The following is a 22,678-nucleotide window of genomic DNA, read 5'->3' as shown; positions in this document are numbered from 1 at the left end:
GAGTGAGTTTTAAGCCACCGGGTCCGGGGAACTGCGGTCGACTACGTGGGAGTCCAGCGATATAGCCATTACGCTAACTGCTGGTTCCCTCCTTTTTAATCTTTTTTTTTTAACACCAGTTTCCTAGAGGTACCACATTTAAGATTACCCAATCAGGTATGTTCTTTGCACAAAATAGTATTTTTTTTTTAAGAATTATTTATTTAATTTTATGTATTAATTCCTTTCTTTTCTTTTCTTTTCTTTTCTTTTCTTTTCTTTTCTTTTCTTTTCTTTTCTTTTCTTTTCTTTTCTTTTCTTTTCTTTTCTTTTCTTTTTGACCAGAGAGACAGAGAAAGAGAGAAAGAAAATGAGAAAGCAAGCCACCAGTTCTGGGACTCTAACTGTGTTCGGCCATGTGGGAGTGTCCAGCGCCTTAACCACCATGCCACTTGCTGGGCCCCCACTTAACAGTATTTATATCCATGTGTTTACATATAGATTTTTGAGGTTTATATTAATGTAATGGGTTATTGTACTCAGATTATCATACTATTTTAATTTTTTTAAATTTATACTCCAGAGACTAACAGATGGTGTAATAGTTACCTTGTTTAGACTCTCACATGGCCAACCGTGGTTAAAGTGTTGTACCCAGTGGCTTGAAATTCATGCTGAGCTTGTATGTGTTGTGTGCCCAAAATCCCGAGAGGAGTATAGAGAAGGGACTGTGGCATGGCCATCTCTTCTGGGGGACAATTTCTTGCTTTCTATCTCTCTGACTAACGCACATGCATGTGCCCTAAAGCAAAAATCTCTCTTAAAAAAAAAAAATGACACTCTGACCTGAGAATTAGTTTCTATTTCTGGCCATAGAAATCCAGATTTGCTTCTTTCTTTTACGTTGTCATGCATTGTATAGACGTGCCATCCTACCCTGGACCTTATTAAGGGACTGCTGCAGACATCTCTGTAGGTACATGGTGGCCTTCAGAAATCCCACATTCAAATTTTACAGACATCATATTTCCGTATCTCGATTGCCAGCTTTTCTGCCTATACCTCTTTGTACATGTAAAAGGCTTCCTCTTATTTCTATAAACTTCTGATACCACCTTGAACTTTTGCTTCCCATGACATCCTGGAAAGATCTAAATTTCAGCCAAACCAGGCATATAATGTCAAATACAGAATCGACATGAGCTATTAACCAAGAAATACAGAAACACACATAGAAACTAAAGGCTCTTTTTTATAGATAGATGCAATCCTGTTGTAAATCTTTCCAGTTCAGCAGTGTGCTTTTTTTGAAAGGTTTCTTCCACTTGGAGTTCACCTGAGGACATTTTACCAGTAATCAGGAAAAGACAATGATTCTTTGAGATTTTAGATAGCTTTGTTCAATTGCCGTTTAATTATTTTAGTAGATGAAGAGTCTGAGTATTAGAGTAGGAGCACTGTAGAGGTGGTGAATAGACCCTGGAATCTGGGTATAGCGGTAATATTTCTGATTTGATGACTGTGCACATCTGTTGTCCTTGTGAAACTAATGTCAACAATTTTTTAATGTCTCTTTTATCTGATTTTTCTAATAGAGATTCTGATTTTGATGTGCAAAGAGCTGCTTCTCCCCATGAGAATTCTGCAAGATCTTTACATCGATTTTTTTGTCTGTCTCTGCTTGCTTTACAGAGGACGGCGCTGTGAGTGTGACTAAGTGGACATCACTTGCAGTCAGCACAGAATCGCCTGGTGAGTCCCTGCGGCTATAGGGAAGACTTGCTAGTGGTGGGGTTCTAGGGCCTTCAGTCTTTTGCCCCATCTGAAATGCCTCTCAGAACAGATCCGCTGATGCTTTCCCTCGTGCAGTGCATTATGCAGACTCTCCTAGCATTTGCCAAGTTCAAGTTTAAGAATTCCACCACCAGCCTAGGGCCCTTCACCTTTTGCTAGATTTCCTATATGTTCTCTGTGGTAGTATTGCCTGCGTGTAATAAGCATCAGAAGTGATCGAAGTTACTGTTCTCTATAATTCTTTTGAGGAGAAATGTATGTGATCTGTTTTCTGGCCTATACAGATTTTGCTTAAGAAGATCCCCACAAACATGAAAAAATTGCAACTGTGCTTGTTGTCAGCTAGACCTTTTCATTTTGGGGGAAATTATGGAGCTAATGTACGTAAATTTGTCCAGTGTTTCTCTTGTGTTCCACTTTATAAACCTTTAAAGAGAGGCAAAAATGAGATTTGGAAATATTTTTGTATGCCCGATTCCTTTTCTTTGACAATTATAATTGTCAGTGTTTTATTCTAGAGTCAGAATCCTAGTGAATGTGAGAGACTGTTCTTTTCTGATCCCTTAATCAAATTGCTATTTTCTTTCTTTCTTTCTTTCTTTTTTTTTTTTTGAAGAGGTTTTTGCTATAGGGCACGTGCCCTAGCCAGAAAGACAGAGACAGAGAGACAGAAAACAAGAAATCACCATCCAGGGGGGCTGGCCACGCCGCAATCCTCCTCCATTCTCCTCTCGGGATCTTGGGCACACACGCACACGCACACGCACCCGGCATGAGTTTAAGCCACCAGAACTCAAACCGCGGTTGACTACATGGGAGTCCAACTATACAGCCATTATGCCAACTGCTCGTCCTTCAAATTGCTATTTTCTAATTGCTATTTTAAGTACAAAATTTGGAGTTGTTCTTTCTTCAGAAATTTCATGGAAGAAACTACGTGGATTTCAGGTTTTATTTTGTTGTTGTTTTGCACCAATATAAAGTCGTACTTAATTCTACTAACCTTTTGAAGTCCTTTCATATCATTTCTTACTTTCAGGGGATAGCAGTTATGTATAGTGATCATGTGACCCAGCTTCTCTCAATAGGTGTACTCCAGATCACAGGTCTTTACCATTAATGTTTTTTTTTCTCTTTAAGTTAATGTCATGTGGGATACTTCATTATCTTCTAGCAGTGCCCAGGACTGATTTTCTCTTGGCCTTCCTTGTGAGGGAAGAAATAACCCTACAACCTGATAGTTCTCTTAAGTGATCAGTGTTTAATGATGACACAAGAATATCAAGAAAGTAGATTTATTACTGAATGTTCCTACCTATTTTTAGGCAAGTGCACTATATTTTACTACTCTCTGAAGATGACTCATAAACCATGTCTTAGTAAGGAAATCAGAGTTGATGTGGGGGTAGCACTAAATAATTCTCTAAGGACTTTAAATCAGTGTAGACACATCATCTGCTTTTGACTCTTCATTAAATTGGTCTACACTATCCACTTTCCCTATAATAGTTATATTATTCTCAAAAAGGCCATTTTTCATCAGCTGTTTTATGAATGGTTCCTATGAAGAATTATGTGCTTAGTGAATATAAACACATGAGTCAAGAGTCCAAAAAAAAAAAAAAAAAAAAAAAAAAGGCCCAGCAGAGCTCAGAAGTTGTTTGTTAAATATTTAAGTTCAAAGGAAAAAGAAACTTTTCAATATGAAGTGATACAAATGTCAGGAATTTGATTTTATAAAGACTTTGGATGGCAATGAGTCCTGCAATAACAAACATCATATGTGGACTCTTCTCCCATCACCCTTGTCCAAGATGGCCTGATTGGATTTGGTGCCCCAAATAGCCCCTATGAATGGGTCTTATCTTTGTGTTGGTCTTACCTTCTTCCCAAACAGAATTTTTATTTCCTCCTCCCAGTCAGAAAAATTATATTGCCCTTCATACTCTCCTAAAAGTAAAAACATTTGGCTCTGCTCTACCACCATTCATTTGTTAGATATCTTGAATTATATGGTTTTTAAACAAATATTGAATTGAAATTTGTTTCTCTTATCTTTCCATACTCAAATTAGAAACATTTAAGCCCTGCAACCTAAACTTGTATAATTTCATCTTTAAATCCTTGCTTTATAGGACCAGCAGTTGGCATAATGACTATGTCACTGGACTCCCATGTAGTCAACCATGGTTTGAATCCCAGACCCAGTGGCTTAAACTCATGCCAGGCACGTGTACGTGCGTGTATGCCCAAGATCCTGAGAGGAGAATGGAGGAGAAAGGATTGCGGTGTGGCCATCCCCCTTGGAGGGTGATTTCTTCCTTTCTGTGTCTCTGTCTCTCTCTCTTTCTGGTGAGAGCACATGCCCTATAGCCAAAACCTCTCACAAAAAAACAAAACAAAAAAACAAAAAAAAAAAACCCTTGCTTTATTTCCCTATAATTCCAACAGTAAGTAGCTCAAACTGTAAGTTAGTTGTAAATGATAAACATTTTTAGGCCTATTACATTCACAACAGCCATTCAGAGTATATTTTAATCTCTGTAAGGACAAGAGGTGTAGATCTTGCTTGTTTATGTCTTATTCAACTTAGCTTGTTCTCTTGGTTAATAAGCTTCTAAAATAGCAAATATTTATGTAGAGAACAAAATGACTATTTTTCAATGAATTATTCTTATCCTTGCATTGCTAGTTTCAAAATGATTCTTGTCAATGAAAAGTTTACTATAGTAATTTAGTTAAACCAAAGGCAATTTTCTATTGGGTCATCGGGAAAGTCATGACACATTTTTTGCATTAAAAAAATAGAAAAATACATCATGACTTTCCCAACAACCTAAGAGTTTCATAAAAAGAAAGCAGCTTTGAATAACTTCTCGCCTCTAGAATTTTAATTTGGAAGATAAACAGCTCTTTTGAAAAATCTAACTTTGGGATACTTTCTTCCATTCTGAATTATTTGCAATTATTTTTATTAATTGTTGATTATGTATAAAATGTATAACAATAGTGTTAGCTATACCCCTAACCAAACTGTGATGTTGAACTTTTATTTTTCTTTTTTCCTGTTTTAAAACATTACATATATGTAGCACTAGCTGTTAGCATTTTTTTCTAGACCTAAGACCTATGTTTTATGGCTGTTGTAATGCTCTTGAAAACAAGGATACTTCTTGCTTTTCAAACTGTGGATACTGTAGTTATTTCAAACTTTTGAGTGTTATAGGAGCTCCTATCTATGTTTATAAAAGCAACCACAAAAATCTGTGGTTTCATGTTTTCTTAGAGCACATTCATGAATGCTCAGCAACTTGAGTTGAGTTCCCTAGAGACAGACCTGAGATGGAGGTTCTGCATGAGTGGTTTGGAAAAGCAGGGCCCCATGAGGGAGTGGGGAAAGGTCTGGGAAAGAAGAAACCAAGCAAGGGATGATTCTAGCCAAGTGCCTTCCCCAGCCTGATGGCTAGGTCACCTTGGGGCAGAATTGCTCCCTACCATCTGGTCTGTCCAACTTTAAGACAGTGGGAGCTGGACTTTCCCCTTCTCACCTCAGGCTTGGGTACATGAGGGTGGGGCTGTAGGCTTCAGGCATTTCTGCTGTCTGCATCTGCAACACAAGCAACTTTGGTGGTTGAAGGGAGTTCTTAAATGTGCAAATACCATTCCTTAGCAGCAACCAACAAATGCTGGGAGATGGGCACACAGGACAGTTAAAAGGGGCCCGATGGCATCTGGGCAGGACACTGAGTGTCCACACTACCACTCAAAGTGTACTTTCTTACTCACCTCCCCGCATCTGCTAGCATATTTGCCACCCCTTAGGCCATTTTCTGGTGTTAGTTAAGCACTTTCAGAAGCTGTATTAAAAAAAGCTGTATTTTCTTCCTTTGAGATCATAATGAATTACTGCTTCAAATATCTGAGTCCTAAAGTGATGGCAGATTTGGGAGACACCTAGGTAATTTTCAGTGAATAGAATTTCTACATATGATAGAATTAGAAAAATAAAATCTGAAATTTTAAAGCTTTCCTTAGATGAATGTCACCATGAATAATGATTTCAATGCCCTGAGAAAGGAGGCAAGGATATTGTGTGATTGTACAATTGATAATTATTCTTACTAGAAACATTTCCAAGCATTTACAGATTAACTTCGTTCTTTTTCATTCTCATCTCTTTTAAACATCCTTTATTTTATTTCCATCTAGTCCAGTCTTGCCTTTAAAAATGTTTTCTTTTCAGAAACATTTTAGGGAAATAAATGGTGTCCTGAGGCACATTCAGTTCAGTATAGCATGAAAGTTTATATTTATTCACTTGGTCTCCGAGGCCGGCACTATCCAATATCAAGTGAGTAACATGTAAAACTTCATATTTTTTTGTAGTCTCATTAAAAGGGTAGAAAGAAACAGGTTGATACAGCAGCCTGAGCTGGAGTCTGGGATGTCCAAGATTACGGGTGAAATTAATTTTAAGAATATAGTTGACTCAACACATCGAAATGACTATCATTTCAACATTTAATCAATGTAAACATTATTAATAGTTTACATTTTTTTTGTCCTGTCTATTTTATATTCAATAAATACCTCAGTTCAGACTGCCATATTTCAAGTGCTCAAAAGCAACATTTAGCTGGCAGCACTGTATTGGACAAAGCAGCTGTAGAATGTCGTCAAAGAGCTATTGCCCCCTCTAAAATAAGGCTCTTTGTCAGTGCTCTTGCTCCTTGCTCCTTGACCACCTTATTCAATGAGGAATGAGGAAACACTTTTGTCCAAAGAAAGTGAGCTGATCAGTCTTTGATGAACCATTTGCTGGTTCTATTTTTGGACTTAATGCTCTGTAGGCAAGAATTGGAATGAAAGTGATTGGATCTGGGAGCTAAAACTTCACTGATAACCTTTCAGGAGTTGAGAATTCTAGGGTCACCTTTTAGAAGAATGTGGGTCTCAAATAGAAAGTAGAATAAAGAGAGAATTTTAAAGGAAAGGGGGTTCTTTCAGGCAATACAAGAAAAAAAATGTGAATGTATGTAATGTGTGATGGGTACTTGCATGTAAACTCATGAGGCTGGAATGCTAAGTATCAAATAAGTAAGGTAGTTAGTGGTCAGATTGATGCCTACTGAGATACTGCAGTATATGAAATGAGGATCACTATGATCTAGTGTATGAAATTCATGGAGGGCCAGCAGGTGGTGTGGTGGTTAAGGTGGCTGGGTCCCATATGGCTGACTTTGTGGTTTGAGTCCTGAGCCTGGTGTGAGAGGAGAATGACCGGGCATGGCATCTGTGCATGTGTGCATGTGTGCCCAAAATCCTGAGAGGAGAATGGAAGGAAAGTGATTCAAGTATGGTCATCCCCCCTGATAGGTGCTTTCTCACTTTCCCTCTCTTGCTCTCTCTCTGTCTCTCTGGTGAACATATGTGTCCTATAGCAATTTTTTTTAAGTTCATGGAAAAATGGAATTAAAAGAAAAATTTAGGTTGATGCAAAAATGTTTAAATCTATGCATGGTATTTTCATAGTGCTCATTTTATATAAACTTTTTGAGGACTTACATATGTTGGGATCTATTCTGGTTATTTATTATCGTATAGAAAAATCACTTGAAAATGTGGTGGCTTGGAACAACAGCTGTCACCTTGTTACTTCTCACTTTTTCCATGGGTCAGGAGTTTAGGAAGGCTCTGCTGTGCTTGTCGGGCTTAGAACGCTCCTGCAGTTGCAGTAAGACAGCAGCTGAAGCCGGAAAAGCAAGAGGCTGGAGCAGCGAGTGGCTGGCTCAGCACCCTCTTCATATAGTCATAGAATTTCTCCATGTGGTCCCTCTCTTTATGCGCAACTGCAGGCTTCCTCACAGCATGGTGGCTTCCGGGCAGGTGGACAACTTCTATTGGCTCCGGTGTGATTATTCCAGCTGGCAGGGTGGAAACAGCATGACTTTATCACTTGGTCTTAGAAGTCATGGCTCGTCGCTTCATCACACTATTTTGGTTCCAGATGAGTCATAAGCCTGTCCATTGTTGAAGGGAGGTGACTTAAGGGTCCACCTCTTAGTGAGATGAGTGCCAGAGTAATATTGTATGAAGAGAGTGTTGCAACTATTTTTGGAACATGCCACCTGCTATAGGGACCCTCTCTACTGCCACTGTTGTACTCATCTTACCTCATGAGTCATGCACTGGGACCGTTCTACAACATTCATTTCTGGGCACACTTCTCCACAATGACTGTCTCTTTTTCCCCTTCTGTGGTAAGCTGGGCTAGAAAGTCCTTAACAGAATCTAAGGCCTTCTGCTCAGCCCTGAATGGCCAAACCTGGCTTTCCTTTTATTTTTTGTTATTTTCCCTTCTTTCCTATTAGAACCATTCCTAATGGTGGGCACAACTCAGACCTAGATGTCCTCCTCTCTTTCTCAATTGGTCAAGAACTGAGAAATAAAAAAGAAAAGAGTGAAAATAAAGGGGAGAAAGAATGTTCTAACTCCTTACTCCTGTTACTGAAAGGACACACATACCTTTATCACCTAAGGATGTCCTCTTCAGCAGAGAGAATTCTCCAATTTGGCCAACTGCTGGGTTTTTCTCCTGCTCTTTTCAAACTCTAGGGTGTCTCTATGTTGCTCTTATTTTGCTTCCCATGGCCAACTGGATTTCTCTTCCCCAGCTGATTAGAGGGAAGGAAGGGCATGAGGCCAACACTATGACCTTTGAAAGATAGCTTTCCTAACAGGTGCTAAGTCACTGTACTGCCAAATACTGGTCTTCCTGGTTTCCATAGGAAGACCTCCATCCTTTGCCAGAACCTCGTCGTTACCTCAACTTGAACCATGAGACTGGAGACAAAATCAGTATTCACTTACTTTTCTTTTCTTCCTCCCTCTTGCAAAGTCACAATTAGAAAAGATGAAAATGTTAGTTGTGTAAGAGTTTAGGTGAAGTATACCAAGTTCTGCAACTTATCTTCTGTGAAATGCATTTTAAAAAGAAAGAGCTGATAGGCTGATAGAAAAAGGGCTATATATTCAGGGAAGTTAGCAGAATGGCATGTTGGTTGTAGAGTCTAGGCTGTAGGTATATGGGTGTACCCACATGTTATGTGACTATATGTATTGTGAAAAAAATTATTTTAGGGACGAGCAGCTGACATAATTGTTACATTGCTGGACTCTCATGTAGTCGACCATGGTTCAAGTTCACGGGACCCGGTGGCTTAAAACTCACACCAGGCACGTGTGTGTGTGTGCCCAAAATCCCAAGAGGAGAATGGAGGAGAAGGGATTGAGGCATGGCCATCCACCCTGGGGGTGGTGATTTCTCACTTTCTGTCTTTGTGACTCTCTCTGGTGAGTGCACACACCCTATCTCAGAAATCACTCTAAAAAAATTATTATAAGTTTTCTTTATTTTTAAAATAAAATGTTGGAAGAAAGAAGCATGAACCATAAAATGGAGTGGGATGCATTTGGAGACAAAATGTCAGTTTTCTGCTCTAGCAAATATTAAAGGCTTGTCCTGTTTTTCAGTTCAACTTTTAAAAGGTTGTATTAGCATTGTTATTTGTTCCAGCTGCAGTTTCCCTTCAGGGTTTAAAGAAACCGGAAAAGATCTAAGAGTTGAGTGTAGAAGAGTAGTCTAAAACTTGAGCCGTTGCCATTATACTCAGTTTCTTTGACTGAGCTTTTCACATATTGCTTGTGAGTATGCCATTGTCTAAGTCATTATGGTATTAACATTGCTTTTTAGTATCATTTCCCAAGGGCCCTTGTAGTGGTAAAGTAAGAATTTTTTATTCCAAAGGCAGAATTTTTTGTCCTCCTTCCTGTTCTACACTTTCCCATTTTAAATTCCATATCCTGAATCTTTTCCAGACCTAAAATATGGATTTGTTTCCTCTTGCAATGAAAATGTTTGCTATGTTTGGTTTGTTTCTATAAAAAGGAAGGAAAAAAATTTCAATTTAGCTTTCTGGTACTGTTTTTTGTCTGGTGCATGTGGATATATCAGTAAATTGTTTAAAGCTAGTAGACATTTGCAAAGTCCTTAACTACTTTTCTGAAATGAAAAAGGAGGAGCAGGTCTCTTGCTTTTGCTGTCTTCAGGTGGAAAATGGCAGCTTGCTGAGGACTGAGGACTAAAATAAATGCTCCCAGGAGAACCAGCCAGTGACCTTGGGCTGGAAGCACCTTGCAGATCAGCTACTGCATTCCTTTCCATATTTTGTGGCCTGTGGGGGAATCAAGTGTCACAATTACAGGAAGAGAGCAGTTTGAGGGACTTCAGTGACTGCGACTGCGGATAGGTGCTGACAGGATCTCCTGCTACTTCCTGTGTGTCCTGAGGACTTGTGGTTTTACAGTGAGCTTCCAGGTAGCTGGAAGAAAGCAATCCTCTTGCGAAAAATAAGTTCAGGAAACTGATGGCAGCTACAAGTAATAATACGGTGGTCTGGAATCCAGATAGATGCTGTACATTTTGCATTGGAGATTTGTGGAAGAGTCATTACAGTTAATAGAAAAATAGGAAGTGAATTCACTTCTCTGAAGCCATCAGAGGTTATGGAAAAATTGGATGATGATTGACTTTTTACACTCGTCACTGACTGGATACATCATGGTGTTATAGGAAGAAAGTGATCTCTGAAGCCTGGGATCTTGTGGTTTTCTCATCTGTTAAATCAGCAAAGTATCACTTTTTTCATTGGTTTTTGGAAGTGTTGTGAAGGAGATGGTGCATATTACAAGACCTGTCTTATTGTAAATACTCGATATGTTCATTCCTGTTTTCCTTTCCTTTGCTATTGGCGTTGATAGGAAACAAGACAATTTCATTAGGCTCAGAATTGTTCTCTAGCCTCTTTCTTAACTCTTACTTCTCCTCTGTGAGTACAGTACAAATGTAAAGGAATAAAGAATCTGCAAGGGACCATCATTGGACAGCTCAAGACACCCTGTTTTTCTGATTGGGCTCACCTAATTATGCTCTCTTGGACTTTACAGCATTCCATTTCTGCGGATTTTAGACTGTCTCTGAGCCACCTCTTTTTCTTTCTTTTCTTTTCTGGATTTTTTAAAAAGGTTCTTGCCATAGGGTGTATGCACTCACCAGAGAAAGACAGGAAAAGGGAAAGTGAAAAATCACCCCATTGGGTAATGGCCATGCTGCAATCCCTTCTCCTCCATTCTCCTGTAACTTTGGGCAGGCACACACATGCAAACTTCGCATGATTTTTTTAGAGGAATTTTTTTGGTATCAGGTGTGTGTACTTGCCAGAGAGACAGAGAGACAAAAAGTGGGAAATCACCCTCCTAGGGGGGATGACCACATCTCAATCCCTTCTCCTTTATTCTTTTCTTGGGATTATCAGCACACACTCACTAGCACCTGGTGTGAGTTTTAAGCTGCCAGCTCTTGGGCTAAAACTGCAGTCAACTGCATGGGAGTCCAGTAACATAACCATTATGCCATCTGCTGGTCCCCACCTAGCATAGTTTTTAAGCTACCAGGTCTAGGACTCAAACTCTGGCTGACCATGTTTGAGTCCAGTGCCTTAACCACGATGCCACCTGCTGGCCCCAGCCACTTCCTTTTCATGTGTCCACACTGTCTGACTTCTTCCTTCCATCTTCCTTCATCAATACCACTGCTCCTCCTGATGCTCATTTCTGCACTGGCTGGAACTTCAGTCTCACTTGAAAACCTAGTTGTTTTGCCTTGTCTTTTCTTCTTTTCTTTTTGTTTAAAAAATTAAAATGAAATTCATGTGATAAAATTAACCATTTTAAAGTGAACGATTCATTGTCATTTAGTACAGTCACAGTCTTGTAGAACCACCATCTCTATCTAGTTCCAAAATGTTTTCATCAACCCAGGGTTTGAATCCTTATTTTTAATTCTTTTAATACTTTGGAGCAGTATTGCTGGGTCACATAGTAATTCTGTGTTTAACACTTTGAGGAACTGCAAAACATTTTTCACAGTGGCTATATCATTGTTCATTCCCACCAGCACTGATGATCGTTACAATTTTTCCCATTCTAGTCGTCATTTTCTCATTTCTTTTTTCTTTTTTTGATTGTAGCTTTCTTAGTTTGTATAAAATGATACTTGATTGTGGGTTTGATGCATGTTCTTAGTGACTGTGAGGTGGTGCATCTTTTCCCTTGCTTTTTGGCCATTTATATATCTTCTCTGGAGAAATGTCCTACACATATTGTTTGCCTAGTTTTTAAGTGGGTTGCTTCAGTTTTGCTGTTGAGTTACTCTTAAGAGCTCTTTATATATTGTAGATACTTAATCCTTATCTGATATGTGTATGACTTGCAGACATTTTCTTCCATTATATTTTTATTTTCTTGATAATACCTTTTGATATAGCTTATTTATTTTTCTTGATGAAATTGGTTTATCTGTTTTTTTTTTCTTTTGTCGTTACCACTTTCATTGTTATTTAAGATCTACCCATATTTTAGGACCAGCAGATGGTGTAATTGTTATGTTGCTGGTCTCTCATGTAGTCGACTGCAGTTCAAGTCGTGGACCTGATGGCTTAATACTCATTCTGGGCATGTGTATGTGCATGCCCAAGATCCTGAGAGAAGAATGGAAGAGAAGGGATTGCGGTATGGCCATCCTCCTGGGGGATAATTTCTCGCTTTCTGTCTCTCTTTCTCTCTGACAAATGCATGCAACCTATAGCAAAAATCTCTAAAAACAATTTATATTTTGTTGACATGTTTAAGTATTGAGTATCATAAAGATTTACCCCTAAGTTTTCTGCCAAGAATTTTGTGGTTTTGGTCCTTAAACTTGGGCCATTGATCCATTTTGAGTTGCGTATGAATCAAGGATTCAGCCTCATTGATTTGCATGTGGATAGCCAGTTGTTCCAGCAACATTTATTGAAGATGCTACGTTTTTCCTTATTGAATGATCTTGGCACCCTTGTCAAGAATCAGCTGTCATAAATGTATGGATTTATTTCTTGATTCTCATTTCTGTTCCATTTTTAAATATGTCTATCCTTCTGCTACCACACTCTTCTTATTTTTATATCTTTGTAGTTTTGAATTCAGGAAATGTGAGTCCTCAAACTTGGTTCTTTTTTTTTTTTTGAGGTTTTTACTTTGGGGCAAGTGCCCTCACCAGAGAGACAGATAGACAGACACAGTGAGAGGTAAAGTGATAAATCACTTCCCCCCGAGGGGGGATGGCCATATTACAAAACCATCTCCTCCATTCTCTTTCCAGCTTTGGGGCAAGTGCACTCACCAGAGAGACAGATAGACAGACACAGTGAGAGGTAAAGTGATAAATCACTTCCCCCCGAGGGGGGATGGCCATATTACAAAACCATCTCCTCCATTCTCTTTCCAGGATCTTGGGCATGTAAGCACTCATGCCCAGCATGCTTTTTATACTACAAAACCATCTCCTCCATTCTCTTTCCAGGATCTTGGGCATGTAAGCACTCATGCCCAGCATGCTTTTCAAGCCACCAACTCCAGGACTTGAACTATAATCGGCTATGTGTGAGTCCAATGATGTAATCACTATACCATCTGCTGGTCCCCAAACTTGGTTCTTTTTATTATTATTATGTTCATGAGAGGCTCCTCCTTCTGCTTTTATGTAGTATTATCATTTTGTCTTGTAGCAATTCTTGAAATGTATTGTACTTCAGGAGAAAGCAGCAACAATGAATAGTCATGTAGTTGCATGCAGAGTTATTATAGATGGACATGCAAGAATCCGAAACCTTTTCTTGCTTACAACCCTAGAAACTTCCATGAGAACTGCAAAGGTGGTATTCAAGGCAAAACCAGCGTGCAGGCTGTTGGGTTAAGCTGCTTGTTAGACTCTAGGAGTTTTTCAGAAAAGAGCAAATGTACAGCCTTCCCATTTGCATTGATAACTAGCCAGTGTTCTGATTTATGCTCATTTGACTGTGCTAGCGAAATTCTTCAATTATAGAAACAACTTTTTATAAACCCACTCACATAAAAGAAAGCTATGATACAGGTGTCAAGACAAAAGGTCAGAATTGTGGTGGGAGAGAGCAAAGAGAAAGGCAGGTCATTTTGCTGGGATCAGTTGCTGGGATGAGTCACATTGGTTTCCAATATGTTTGACCTTTGCTCCATTCCTTTGAGACTAGTGGAGACTACGCCGGATTTTTTCTTTTGGAAAAATCTCTTAGCTGTGAATCCTCACAACTGCTCTTTAAGCATTTCCAGATGGCCCTTAAAAATCCTTGTCTAATGGAAGAGGAGCGCTTTCTTTTGCGGGGGTTAGGCGAATACTGCTTTAACCCCTAGATGCCTCGACAGTGGGAAAATATGAAAAAGAGACATGTGTTGTTTTAGCAGAGCCGTATTAAACCACAATTAGAAGCAGGCACAAATGTGTATTTATTGTGTACGTGTATTGGACACCCAGAGTACTGAGTGAAAAACTCCAGTAACTGTACGTGGATAACTGCTTAGACTCAATAAGTTAAGCAAAGTAGGAGGAACTGGGCCAGGACAAAAGACTCAGAGTCATCTATAAGGTAGAAGAGGTTAACCTCTGGGCTCTCCTGAAGCTAAGGTGCTTCTTTGTGTGCAGGTGAGAGAAGGGCTTTCCTTCTCTGGGCCTTGGTTGGGAGAAGAGGTTTGGGAGGACAATTAGACTAAACTCCTTATCTCCTCTTACACTGTCAAGGCTGGGCTGGAGGCTCTGGAAGTATCAGTACTGTAGGAAGAGGACCTGGTCAGAGCCCTCCAGAGACTGCTGAGAGAATCTGAGAATCAGATGATGCAAGAGGGACACCAGATGTAACCAGGCCTGATTCAAGGACCAACCAAAACTCACTTGTATGGTCAGAATAGCTTTGTCTTCCAGGCTGGACAAGAATTTATGTCATCACTATGCAGATAAAATTCCCATTTGATGCAAATGACAATAATGTAATAAACCCACACTCTTTGAGAGTACTTAAACCATCGCTCCTGATAAATGGCACCCATTATTTTAATTAAATGTGAGGTTCTTCAAAAAGTTCACAGAAAATCCATATTATGAAAAAAAAAATGCATGGGTTTTCTTTTCTCTTTTTCTTTTTATTTTTTTCCCCACCAGAATAAACTGGTAGTTTGATTCTATTTTTCCATGAACTTTTTGAAGTCTTCCTTGTATACTGAAAGGGTAGTTTTTAAAGTTTGAGCACCTTTTTCCTAGGATTTAAAAGGGGGAATATAGACGATAATCTTTTGTCTAATTCATCCACTGTGTGGCTCTGGTTCCCTACAGGATTAGCAGGATTTACAACAATAAAATCTATTAAGTAGATACAAAAAGAAACTCCTCTCCCTGGATGTGTGCTTTCAAATCATTTGTAGGCATGAGTGGCAGCTCTGTCCTTTTTCAGCTGCTAGAATGGATTCGGAAATTCGGCAAACAAAGGGAGAGTTTGGGGATGCTGTGCAGCCAGTGAAAGGCCATGTGTCCCCTGCGTGCATTTAGGGCCTTTCACAGAGGTTTCGATGGTATGGGAAAGACGCATCACTAAGGAGCGAGCCGTCTATTCACAGGGGTTCCTATTCAAGGTGACATTAAATGTGGAGGTGTTTTTTGTTTCTTTGTTTTTGTTTTTGCTCTAGGGTATGTGCATTTACCAGAGAGACAGACAGACAGAGACAGTGAGAGAGAAAGTGAGAAATCACCCACCCCCAGAGGGGATGGCCACACCACAGTCCCTTCTCCATTCTTCTCCTGGGACGTTGGGCATGTACATGTGCCCAGTGTGATTTTTAATACCCCAGGTCCAGGACTCGAACCATGGTCAGCTGTGTGGGAGTCCAGCATCTTAACCACTATGCTACTTACTGGCATCTAGATGTGATTTTACTTCCTTATTTTGTATGTATTCCCAAAATGTGGTAACTTTTTAAAATGTTAATTTATACCTTTAATACTCTAAAAAGTTTTTTTACAACACGTAAGTATTATGCTTTAAACTTCTTGGAAGATTAAAGAAAGAATTATCTGATTTATGTCAGGGGAAAAACTAGAAAATTGATTGTATATTCCACCCGACCTCCAAGCAGTAAAAATCAGTGTGGACTGCCATAACATAACAAGATATAGGTGACTTAAACACACATCGATGGGTTGGAAGTTCAAGGTCAAGGTGTTGGGAGATGTGGTTTCTCCTGAGGTTCCTCTCCTTGGCAAATGACCTTTTCTTTCTGTGTCTTCCCATGGCATTTTCTGTGTGCATGCACAACCCTGGTATTCCTTTTGTGTTATATAGGGACACCAATCAAGATTGGATTAGGACCTATCCTAGCAGCCTCATTCTAACTCATTCACTTCCCTAAAGGCCCTCACTCCAAATATATTCCTAGGACTAGGAGTTAAGGCTTCAATATATAAATTCGAGTGTGGAGTTGGGGATACTATTTAGTCTATTACAGGCTGCATAGGGGTAAGGTAGAACATAATAGATAAAATGGAAACTAGTAAGACTCAAAAAGTAGTCCAAAGGTCATGGCCATGAGGTTAAGGAAAACATGTAGGTGAGGAGGGGAAAGCAGGTGTCATAGTGGTTAAGGTGCTGAATTCCCACATAGTTGACCACAGTTTGAGTCCCAGACCCAGTGACTTGAAACTCATGCCCAGTCGCAGGAGTGCCCAAGTTCCCGAGAGGCGAATGGAGAAGAAGGGGTTGCAGCATGGCTATCCACTCTGAGGGATGATTTCTTGCTTTCTGTTTCATAGTCTCTCTCTGTTGCTCTGGTGAGAGCATGCACTCTATAGCACAAATCTCTCAAATAAACAAAACATAGCCTATGATTGGGAAAGAACTATTTCATTATCAATGTATCAGTTAGTTTTCACTGCATAACAGACTGCTCCAAATTTGTAATGACTTAAAATAATAAACATTCATTTATCTCATAATTCACTTTAGAGGGTTGGCAGTTATTTGGGCTGGACTATCTGAAGAGGAATTGTAAGTGCATTTATTTATGGATAGTGGTTCATCATTTCCAAATTGGGATAAATAGTTTAATCAGAACATTTCTTATAACCCCAGGTGTATTACTTTCCTGCAGAGCATGGTTTATCCAGCTCACTGGGAGAGATCCTCATCTCCCCGGCAACTCTGGGTGACAGCTCAGTTTTCTCCCTTATCCTTAGAAAGAAATTCCATGATACGGTAGCCCAGTGGAAACCTCCAACTTAGAATGAACATCCATGATACGGTAGCCCAGTGGAAACCTCCAGCCACTATCTCATGGGAGTCAAGCCTCATGAAGCTCTGATAGGAAAATGGGGCCTCTGGAGCCTTGTGTAGGGAGGGTGCTGGAGAAAAATTCAGCCATAGCTTCTTAGAGGGAAGAATACCCTCTTAGAGAGAGTTGGCTTTTTCTCATCAGATTCACTAGTTCTTAGCACCCATATGGGGCTTTGTTAAGGGAGCCTTCCCTCTAATTAGTCCATTATGTCATATTAAAAAATGCTGTGTATAGAAGCTGCCCCTTAATCCCCATTACAGGATGGATCCAGTGCACTGGATTTCTATGCAGATGGGGAAGGGAGCATACCAGCATCTCACAGAATGTAGATAAGAAGCTGGTGTGTAGAGTCTGAAATTTTCAGTATTATCATTTTCTCTTTAGAAAATAAAAATAAACCTATTTTTAGTGCATTTACATAGACAAAATCTTTGGCATTTTTTTATTAAGTTAAACATGTGTATACTTACCACATAATTTCAGCAATTTAATTCTGAGGATTTTTTCCCAAGAGAATGAAACTTATGTCTGCACAAAGACTTAACAAATTTATGTTTGTGACAGTGTTAGGCATAATAGTAAAAACTAGAAACAACCAAATATCCACAAACAGGTAATGGGTAAAAAAATTATGGTGTGTGTGTGTGTGTGTGTAAAGTGAATACTGCATAACAATAAAAAAAGAAATGAATTGACTTATAAAAACAGCAGCTCTGAAGCCAGCAGATGACATAATGGTTATATTGCTGGACTCCCATGTAGTCTTGGACCTGGTGGTTTAAAACTCATGCTGGTCAGGAATGCAAGCATGCCCAAAATCTCAAGAGGAGAATGGAGGAGAAAGGATTGTGGCATGGCCTTCCCCCCAGGGGGGTGATTTCTCACTATCTGTCTCTCTGTCTCTCTGGCAAGTACACACACCCTATAGCAAAAATCTCTCTTAAAAGAAAAGGAAAAAAAAAAGAAAGAAAGAAAAAAAAAAACTTGGATAAACCTGGAAAATACTCTCTTAAGCAAAAGAGTTCATACATAAAAGGTTAAATTCTGTGTCATTTTTAAAAATAGAATGGTTTAGAATAGAAATATCCAATCAGTAGACATAGAAAGTTGCATCATTGGTTGTTTACAGCTTTTGTGTGTGTGTGTGTGTGTGTGTGTGTGTGTGTGTGTGTGTGTGGTGTGTTTTGGGAGGGAGAGAGTGATGGCAAAGAGGCCTGAAGGAACTATATTTGGGTTTATGGAAAGGTTTCAATATTTTGATTGTGGTACTAGTTATATGTATTTATAACATACTTCAATACATTCAACAATCTGGGGGGATTCCCATGTTTCTTGTAATACAAGACATTATTAACTCAATGTAAACACTTTATGATCATCAAAAGGGAATGTAAGTTTGATTAAAAGATTAAACCTCAGGAACAGAGATGGTATAATTGTTATGTCATTGGACTCCCACGTAGTCAAAAGCGGTTTGAGTTCTGGACCCAGTGGCTTAAAATTCACACCAGGGACATATGCATGCGTACCCAAAATCCCAGGAAGAGAATGGAGGAGGAGGGACTGTGTGGCATGGCCATCCCCTCTAGGAGCTAATTTCTCACTTTTTGTCTCTCTGTGTCTCTCCAGCGAGCGCACATGCCTATAGTAAAAATTGCTTTTAAATAAATAAATAAATAAATAAAGTTTTACTCTATCTGTAGACTAGGGATTGGTTATTTGTCTCTACATTGTCTATTGTCAGAAAAGCAGGAAAGAAAAATAGTCTCACCATAGTGTGTATGTGGCTTATGTGACTCAGCCAGTAGCTATTTTTAATTGCCAGAGGATACATGCACTCATGAGAGAGAGAAAGCAGGAGAGAGAGAGAGAGTGTGTGTGTAAGGAAGAAAACATCTTTCAGTGGGGCATCAGTCTGCAATCCCTTTTCCTTCATCTCCCTTCCTGTTTGGATTGTGAGTGTGCACACACATGCTCCTGACATAATTTTCAAGCCTCCAGGGCTAGGATTTCAAATGTAGTTGGCCTTATGGGATCTGACTCCGTTAATCACTGGGCTATAGAGATGGCCCTTACATCTTTTTCATTGAAAACTAATTTTTTGGAAGTTCTTGAACAGAAGTATGGAAATTTCTTTTATATAGTTGAACTATGGTAGTTATAGCTATGTAAAGTTAATAGGTTATTTTCACATTTGATTCAGTGCAGAGAAATAAAGAAGTTTACTGTTCATAAGCCACATATTGCTATCAGTTAAATATTATTTTTAATGACATGCAGAGTGTTTAAAGTGGGTAAATGTTCTATGTACACCATATGAATTTTAGAAAGAAAAGAAGAAAAATAGCGTTTTTAAATTATTTTGAAGCATTCATCTAATCTAGTCATGCAGAACCTGCTGCTGCTGAAATCCTGCTTGGCCCACTCACTCTCTGATTGTTTAAAAGATAAAGCCGAGAGAAAAATATGTTTGTCAAATGTTTATTTGGGCTCAATGCTGGATGTAACTCAGTAAGGGCAACTTCTGTTCTTTTAGCATCAAAAGGTTTATTAATTCCCAGATGTCATTTATGCCCCAGAGTACTAGAGACAGTGATTTATATTGTAAAAGGCTGGTGATTCTCAAATGGAGGCAGATTTTGTTTTACATCTTAGCCAAATTGTAGTCTATTTTGGATGACTGAAATGCATCTCATTTTAGTTTTATTTTGATAAACCCAGAAAGGAGTTTCAGATTTTTTTAGTGTTTTGATATTAAGTGATAATGGTGCTAACCTACAAATTTTTTTTTCACCTTCACTAGTGTTGTCTAACTGATCACTCTTTGGATTTTATGTCTACCATTTATTTTTGTTCAATATCTGTTTCTTTTCTATCAAGTACCAAGTTCTAAGGACTTGGAAAAGAGCTGTAAACATGACACCTCTGGTCTTATAGTGGAATATTTTCTAGCAGGAGAAGATTGATAAAGAAGTGAGCAAATGATAGAGCAATATACTTTCCTATAGTGATAAACATTATGAAAATAAAATGAGATGGTATGATAGAGGCTCACTAAGATGGGTCAGGTGATTCACTTGGATTTATGGTCAAGGATGTTTATGCTCTGAAGATATATTTGAGCTAAGACCAACATGATGAAAGGACCCAGGTATAGGAAGAACTTGAGGACAAACTTTCTAGAATGAGGGAACCCAAATGCAAATGTCCTGAGGTAGAGAGAAACTTGGGATAGTTCAAAGAACAGTGGCCAGAGGAGAACAGGTAGGGAGCCGGAGGTAGAGGGAACCAAAGAGGTGGGCAGAGAGATACCGGATCCCCTTTAGACCCCAAAGGGAATCTAATAAAGAAGTTTCTTTCTTTTTAATTTATATTTATATATATATACAGAGAGGGACAGAGAAAGAGAAAGTGAGAAATCATCCCCCATTGGAGATGACCACACTACAATTTCTTCTTCATTCTCCTCTTAGGATTTTGAGCACACGTGCACATGAACCCGGTGTGATTTTCAAGCTGCTGGCTGGGTCTGAAACTCTACTGCCTACTTGACCAATGTGGGATCCAGCCACCTTAATCTCCATGCCACCAACTGGCCCCAGAAGTTTCTTTATTATTCATTTTTGTTTGTTTTGGTTTAAAAGGAATGAGAATTCACTGGTAGTTATGATCTGATTCATATTTTAGGAAATAACTCTTGCAGTAAAAAATTGGTCAGGGGTGTGGTATTAGAAATAAGACCAGAAGGGACCAACAGATGGAGTAACTGGACTCCCACGTTCATCATGGTTCAAGTCCCAGACCCAGTGAGTTAAAACACATGGCAGGCATAGGCGTGCCCAAGATCCTGAGAGGAGTCTGGAAGAGAAGGAAATGCTGAGTATGACGATCCTTCCTAGGGGTGATTTCTCACTTTCTGTCTCTCTGCTTTCTGGTGAGTGCACACACACTATAAGAAAAAAATCTCTCTAAAAAAGAAAAGAAAAGAAAAGAGAAGAGAAGAGAAGAGAAGAGAAGAGAAGAGAAGAGAAGAGAAGAGAAGAGAAGAGAAGAGAAGAGAAGAGAAGAGAAGAGAAGAGAAGAGAAGAGAAGAGAAGAGAAGAGAAGAGAAGAGAAGAGAAGAGAAGAGAAGAGAAGAGAAGAGAAGAGAAGAGGAAGAGAAGAGGAGAAGAAGGGAAGGGAAGGGAAGGGAAGGAAAACAGAAAATTAAAGGGGAAAAAAAAAAAGAAAAGAAAGAAAGCCAGCCAGCCAGTAAGGAAGCTATTGTTATTAGCATAACTTAAATGTTGAGATGGTGATGGGGAGAAAGCCAGCAAAGTTGGGAATTATTTTGGAAAGCATGTCACTAGGGGGTGAGTTTTGTTTTTTTTTAAAAAGGAGGTACTAAGGATGACTCCCAGGGTGCCAGATTGAACAATGAATTTGAAATTTACATGATGAGAAAAACTAGAGGAAAAATATGGATTTTTTAAAAATCAAGTGTTCTGTTTTACACTTTAAAGTTTAATATGCTTATTAAGTATTCAAGTGGAAATGTCAAGTAAGCATTTGGGTACATGAGAGCTACAGATAGAGATCTGAGTAATGGAAATAGGGATGGCATTTAAAGCTCTGGGACTAGAGCTGGCAGGTGGCATGGTGGTAGGGGGCACTGGACTCCCACATGGCTGACCATGGTTCGAGTCCTGGACCTGGCGTCTTGTCTTCTCATTTTCTCTCTCTCTCACACACACAAGGAACTTCCCTTTGTCCTTCTCTGTCAAATGAAAATAAATAAATAATTTTTAAAAAAATAAAAAAATAAAGCTCTGGGACCATATGTCATCACCTGGAAAGAAAAAATACACAGACATGGTGTTCTTGAACATACAGAGGTTAAGCAAACCAAAGGAGGTCAGCATTGAGGACAGCAGCTGCTAGGTCAGGAAAGACTAGGAGAGTGTCACCAAGAAAGAAAGTTTCTAGGAGAGAGAGGTTAATTGGGTCAAATCCTGTTGAATTGGATGGTGGGCACAAAAAGTTGATCATTGAATTTCACAACATGGAGATCACAGAGGGAAGAATTCTAAATGAGTGTTGGGAGGAGAAAGGGAGGTGAGAAGCTGAAGTCTAAATATGTTGACATTTTTTAGGAAGTTGGTTTGGGGCAATATTATCATTGAAGAGAATTATAGGAAGGAGAGGCTGGAGGCTGGAGGGCGCCATATGAAGAGCAGAAGAGTAAATGTACTAAGGAACGAGAGTTGAACAGTATGTGCGAGGTCACTTGAGGGTCATTGTCACATGTGTAAAATGAAGACTGGTCAGTTTGCCTGTGGGGTTTTCTCTAGCCAAGTTCGGCTCTGTGACCACAGGCACTTAGTAGAGAGACTTAGGTGGAACCATGTTTGGGGAATTGGCAAAGTGAGTATGACGGAAAGAGGGTGAGGCAAGGAAGTGTAGAGTGGTTGTAAGGCATGGTGGATAGTGAAATTTAGGATGGTTAAGAAGGTAAGGGGGCTTGAAGACTATGATGAAAGAGCAGCAGGATCAGTGGAGTGTAATCTCAGTGACATGGGTAGTTGTTGGACTTGGTGTTCTAATAGTAGAGGAGATAACTATGATTGGGCAGGGAAAG

The 22,678-nt window shown here is 39.3% G+C and overlaps 1 protein-coding gene across 1 annotated transcript in view; it reads left to right on the top strand.

The window, feature by feature from the left end:
• The window catches only part of PLCB4 (phospholipase C beta 4), a 472,346-nt gene that overhangs the window by 170,149 nt on the left and 279,519 nt on the right, over positions 1-22,678 (top strand). Inside the window, exon 2 of the mRNA XM_006150920.2 lies at positions 1,672-1,731. The gene's annotated coding sequence lies outside the window, so the exon portion shown is untranslated. The remainder of the gene's footprint in view (positions 1-1,671; positions 1,732-22,678) is intronic.

The sequence above is a fragment of the Tupaia chinensis genome, unplaced genomic scaffold, assembly GCF_000334495.1.
Source record: "Tupaia chinensis unplaced genomic scaffold, TupChi_1.0 Scaffold000305_1, whole genome shotgun sequence".
NCBI lineage: Eukaryota > Metazoa > Chordata > Mammalia > Scandentia > Tupaiidae > Tupaia > Tupaia belangeri.
Note: the sequence above shows the minus strand (reverse complement) of the source record. Positions and strands in the feature narration are given on the sequence as shown.